Consider the following 6,000-nt stretch of genomic DNA (forward strand, 5'->3'; position numbering starts at 1 on the left):
CCTGCTCTTCCTGTCCTCCACAGATGGTGGCTTCACTAGGAGCCTCTAATGAGATGGAGAGCTTCCGAGGCTGATGTTGACTGCAGCCGGCCAGGGCGGATGTCTCTGGGAGAGTGAGACGCAGATGACCCTGCAGGAGGGGAGCTGGGGACCGGCCAGTGGAGGACGGGGCCAACAGGCCCACCTGGACCCAGCAGGTTCCTCCGCCCACCTCACCCAGAGCCGCAGTGGCCCCTGGAGGACTCTGTGGAGCTGGAGCCCTTCAGGTTGGAGGACAGGGTGCAGGCCGGGTTGCTCCAGGCCTGGACAGAATCCACAGGAGACCTGGGGATGGTACAGGAAATAGGACAAACGAGCTGGGACAGCCTCCCTTCTCTTCCTAGGCCCCGATTTATGCATTCCGTCTACAAGCACCTAGTGGGTGTCCACTGTGCTCCTGGGGCAGCTGGAGTCATTGGGGACGCATCACTGAGCAACGCTGATGGTAGTCACTTCCATCCTGGGGCCTTTCATTCTAGTGGGGGGCTGAACAGAGCAACAATCACAATACTTAGTCAATTTGGTGGTCCCTTCGAGGGCTGTGGTGCTATGGAAACCAACCAACCAACCAGCCAATCCAGAGTCCACTGTGACGGTGCACGCCTGTGATCCTCGTGACGCAGGAGGCTGAGGCAGGAGGATGGCAAGTTCAAGGCCAGCCTCAGCAACTTGGTGAGACTCTGTCTCAAAATAAAAAACAAAAGGAGCTGCGAATGTGGCTCAGTGGTGGAGCACCCCTGGGTCAATCCCTGGTAGGAAAAAAAGAAGGAGTAAGAGATTCAGGGGCATGGGTGGGCAGCTTGTTGCAGGATTCAATCCTGTGGCCGGGGAGGACTCGCTGGGAGGCCAGATCTGAGCTGAGACTCGGTGTGGGTGGGGAGTGTGGCTCCTGGCTCCAGGGCTGGGGCTGGCCCCACTCTTGCCTTCTGGGCCCTCAGCTGTCACTGGGAAAGGACGCAGGTCCGGGTCCCCTGCAGGGAGATGAGCAGCCTTCCTGCCCACCTTGCTGAAGGACCTCAGAAGGAAACAGGTCCCCTGAAGAGGCCAGATGGGTCCTGGGGACTCAGCCCGGGTGGCTTTGCTGTGGCTCCCTTCCCCAGAAGGCTCTGTCGCGGGGGTAGCTCTCAGGCCCGCACGCTCACACAGCTGCCCTAGGGACGTGCAGGGGTCTGTGGCATGTTCTGCTGGGGCCCTGGTGGCCCTTTCCAGTTGAGCCTCTTCCTGAGAAGCCGTCACCTGGAAAGGAGGAGGAGGGGGAGGAACGGATGAGCTCAGGTTCCCAGGGACAGGTGCTCATGGGGGTGGGGCTGGGAGGGGCCTGGCACCTCCCCTGGGAAAGTGTCCTGGATGAGGTGGCTGGGGTGGGGACAGTGAGCTCCACTCCCTTTACCTGCCCAGGGCCACCCGGACCCCAAGGCCAGTTTCCCAGGGGGAATCACACAGAGGGAGAACCTCCCGGTGCTGGGGACGGAGGAGGTCCATGTGCAGTTTGCCGGCTCAGGGGTAGGGGGCGCTGGGCTGGTGTCCTCGGGCATTGTCGTACCCCTGCCAGGGTCCCCTCCCAGGTCTGCACAGGGTGGCATCTGAGGGATGGCTTCCTGCGTCCCGATCCCTCTCTCCCCCTTTCCCTGCACTGGGAGCCCCCTGGCCCTCGGCTCATTAGGCCCTGCTCCGGGCCTCTCTGGGAACCTCCCGGACTCCCATTTCCGCCCCAGGCCTCACTCGGACCATTTTTACCAACTGGAGGAGGAAGTGGCCGTCTCTGGGTAGGAAAGCGCAGTAAGATCTATGGGATTTAATAAGATCATCCAAGACTCGGTGCCACTGCAGTTTTCTGGTGACATTCGCTCTTTGGGGAGGTAAATTTCCTTCTCTTTAATCCACTGTTTCTTAAGCAGGTGACCCACTCTGTTATTACAAGCCGGTTATTATGACCATAAATCCTTCTCTGCCGCTTCTTCCATTTACATTAAATATAGTCTCCGTTACGGTGCCCAAATTAGCTTTCATAGGAGGAAATCTCTGTGTAATTTAAAGGGGATGAGGGATGTGAGTGGGGGGAGCAGCGTAAAACAGGGACTGGAACAGAGGCGTCTGACCCCAGGAAGGGGAGGAGCCCTGGTTCAGTCTCCCCCGGGTGCTCAAAGCCCTAGGGGCACCTCAGAGCCCTTCACCCATGCGTCTGTGGATTTGGAGGATAGCTGTGGAAGGTCAGTAGTGCCAGGCGGCAGGGGTCATGCACATGGAGAGGCTCTCTGATCCCAGGGCATTCTGGGAAGGGCACAACCCAGACAGGTATGGTCAGGGGTTGCCCGGGGCTCATGCAGAGGAGGGCAGGGATGGACAGGTGGAGTGCAGGGGATTTGTAGGGCAGTGAATCTTCTCTATGTGATAGAGGAACAAGGGACCCATTCAGTAGACCTTTGTCATGTGACACATGGTGAACTCTATGTAAACTGTGGCTGCCAGTTATTGAAAGTGTCTCGGTGGCTTATCAGTGGCCAGGGGCCAACCACGATAGCATGAGCTTAAATAACCAGAGAAAGTGTGGGTGGATGGAACGGGCAGCTGGGAGCGCTGCACTTTTCCATTATTGTTTTTGCAAACAGAGTTCTAAAAATGGTCTGTTGGTTGATGATGATGACAGCAACGACGATGACGATAAAAGGTGGGGAGGTGGTGAGCTTGCTAGGGTCTCCGGGCCTGGGCAGGCTGGGACAGTCCCAGGGCTCCTTTCTCCCGGGTATTGTGGGAGCGCTCCCTACTATTTTCAGTAGGGGGCGCTGTTCTAGGCACCACGGACACAACCACAGTAAGAGGAGATCCCTGGGTCCCCGGAGCTCCAGCAGAGGAGGGGTTTGGGATGCATTTGGAGAGTGAGCAGTTCTGTGAGGAAATGAGAGGGGGAGAGTGGCGGAAAGGTTGTGTGGGTGGGAAGCCAGCGCCACGGCTTGAACACGCACCCCCAAGTTCATGGGTTGGGAACGGGTCCCAGTGCAGCCGCGTTGAGGGTGGGACCTTGCAGAGGGGATTGTGTCGTGGATGGGCTGGTCGGCAGTGGCTTTAATTTGCATGTCTCCGGTGACTCACGGTGTTGACAATCTTTTCCTGTGCTTCTTTGTCACTTCTGTATCTTCTTTCGTGAAGAGTTGGTTCAAATCTTTTGTCGATACATTGTCTTTCTTTTATTGATGGCATGAGTGGTTGCTGGTATATTCTGGCCAGAGGTCTTTGGTTAGATAGGGGTGTTGTGAATATTTTCTTTCAGCCTCTCCGTTTTTCAGTACTGCAGAGGGAACCTTGGGCCCTGAGCATAGGAGACAAATGCTCTACCCTTGAGCTGCACCCCCAGCCCCGTCCTTTTGTTTTTCTGAGTGGTGTCTTTCCATAAGCAAGGTTTTAGAATTTTGTGGAAGATCATTTTATTGTTTTTTTAAAAAAGATTAGTTATTTCTGTGGTTTTTTTCCTAATAAATCTTTGCCTATCCCAATTGGGTGAAGCTTATCTTTTATATTTGTTTTTAAGTAGCCTTTTATAGTTTTAATCTTTTATATTCAGATCTATGGTTTTTCTCAAAGTAGTTTTGTGTATGGTGTGAGGAAGGGATCAGGGCATATATATATTTTTTTCTATATGGATATCCAATTACTTCAGCACCATTTGTAGAAAAATTTTCCCCTTGAATTGCCTTGGTGCCTTTAAAAGACCAATTGACTGTACACATGTGAGTCTGTTCCCGGACTTGCTATTCCAGTTCATGGATTCATTCTCCTGTCTCTATACCAGTCACATACCATCTTGTAGCTTTATGGCAAGTCTTGAAATTAGTATGGATCTTCCAACAACCTCCCTTTTCCAAAACTCTTTTGCTATTCTATATCCCTTGCATTTTCATACCCATTTTATTTTAATTAAAAAAATGTGTGCTGTGCCATCCTCTGTTTATTGTCACCACCAACGAGAGAACAATGTGCCTCGCAGCAGCTCTGCTGGAAGTTTACCGAACGGTTACCATGAGGCTCCCTCTCAGGCCCCGAGGTTCTTCCTCATTGGTGCACGGTTAATGAGGTTCTCCACCCTCAGGAGAAGGCCTCCTGCACTGTAAATACATTTTGGGCAGAGAAAAGGAAAGAATGTGATACACTGATTGTTCCTCCCTTAAACCATGTCTTGGTTAAAATAGGAAAAAAAAAAAAGAAAGAAAAAATAGGAGGGGTTAAGGGTCAATAGAGATTACACTGACAGAGACTCCAAACTCTGTCAAAGTTAAGATCCACACTGAAGGCCAAGTGATACATTGTAGAATCACATGGTTATTTTCTACAGAAAAAAAATCTACTGGGAGTTTGATAGGGATTGGATTGAATCTAGAGATCAATTTGGGCAGAAATTGCATCTTAAACTCTAACATCTTCCAATCCAGGAACATGGTATATTGCTTTATGTAAGTCTTTCCCCGCCCCCAGCATTGTTAAATAGCTATTTTGATTATTTTTTTCTAAGCCAAATTCTCACTATGTTCTCACTATGCTGGCCTTAATTTCACAATCCTCCTGCCTCAGCCTCCTGAGTAGCTGGGATTAAACCACCATGTCCAGTTTAAATATTTATTAAGGTACTGGTCTTGCAAATATTTTGCTAGATTTATTATTAAGTAATTTACATTTTGAATGCCATCATTACTAGGATTTGTCATTATTTTGTCTTCTACTCTTTTGTTGATAAGACCTAGAAAGACAGTTATTGATATATTTTGGCTTACATCTTAAAGTTTTACTCAAACAAATTTCTTGTTATCGTACTCTTTTTAAAAAGTAGATTTTTCAGTTTTTAAAAAAATTATAAACAATCATGTTATGTGTTAAAGAGAGAGTTCATTCCTTCCTTCCAATATTTCTATTTTTATTTCTTTTTCTTACCTCATTGCTCTGGCTCAAACATCAAGTACAATGTTAAATAGATGTAGTGAGAGCAGAAAGTTACATTTTCCCTGCAAAATACTCAGTCTTTGTCCATTGAGTATGTCATCAAAAGTAGTTTTGTTCAACATGTCTCTTACCTGAACAATTTATTCTGTAATTCTTACTTTGTGGATGGTTATAAAGCATGAGTGGGTGTTGGATTTTGTCAAGTGATTTACCTAAATCTCCTGAAATTTTGTGCTTTTTATTCTTTAATTCATTATACACCTTGCAATTCTGGCATGAACTCTACTTGGTGGAGTTTACACATTCATATACATAAAATGTGTTATACATCTTATATATTGCTGGATTTATTTGCCAAAATTTGTTAAGAGGTGTGTGTGTTTTTTTTTTTTTTTAAAAACTGTCCTCATAAGGAATATTGGTTTGTGATTTTCTTTCTTATATTGTCTATTACAGGTTTTGAGTACAGGGTTATGTTCATCGTATAAAATAATTCGTGAGTGTCCCCTTCTCCCCTATTTTCTGAAGAAATTTTATGTATTATTTCTTTTTCTAAGTGTTGGATACTGTTACCATTGAAGTCATCCTGGCCTAGAGTTTCCTTTGTTGCAAAACGTTTTAAAATCAGGATTTCAGTTTCTTAAGTAACTGCATGGCTATTTTCACTTTCTATTTTCTCTTCAGTCAGTTTTGGTAATTTGTGGTTTTCAAACAATTTGTCCTTTTCTCACAAATTGATGAATGTTTCTGGCATGATGTTTATAAGATTGCTTTTCTTTTTTATCTCTTAAGTTTGTGTAGGGTTTCATTATGCTGGTGGATTCTTTCTTTTTTTCCTTTCTTAGTAGGGATTGAACCCAGTGCCTTCTGCGTGCTAGACAAGTGTTCTACCAATGGGTTCTAAACTCAGCTCTTTTTGTTTTATTTTGCGAAGATCTCACAGAGTTGCTTAGGCAGGCCTCAGACCTGTGACCCTCCTGCTGTGGTCTCCCCTGCACCTGAGATCACAGGTGTGCATGATAATCCCTGGTG

This window comes from Ictidomys tridecemlineatus, chromosome 3, assembly GCF_052094955.1.
Source record: "Ictidomys tridecemlineatus isolate mIctTri1 chromosome 3, mIctTri1.hap1, whole genome shotgun sequence".
Lineage (NCBI taxonomy): Eukaryota > Metazoa > Chordata > Mammalia > Rodentia > Sciuridae > Ictidomys > Ictidomys tridecemlineatus.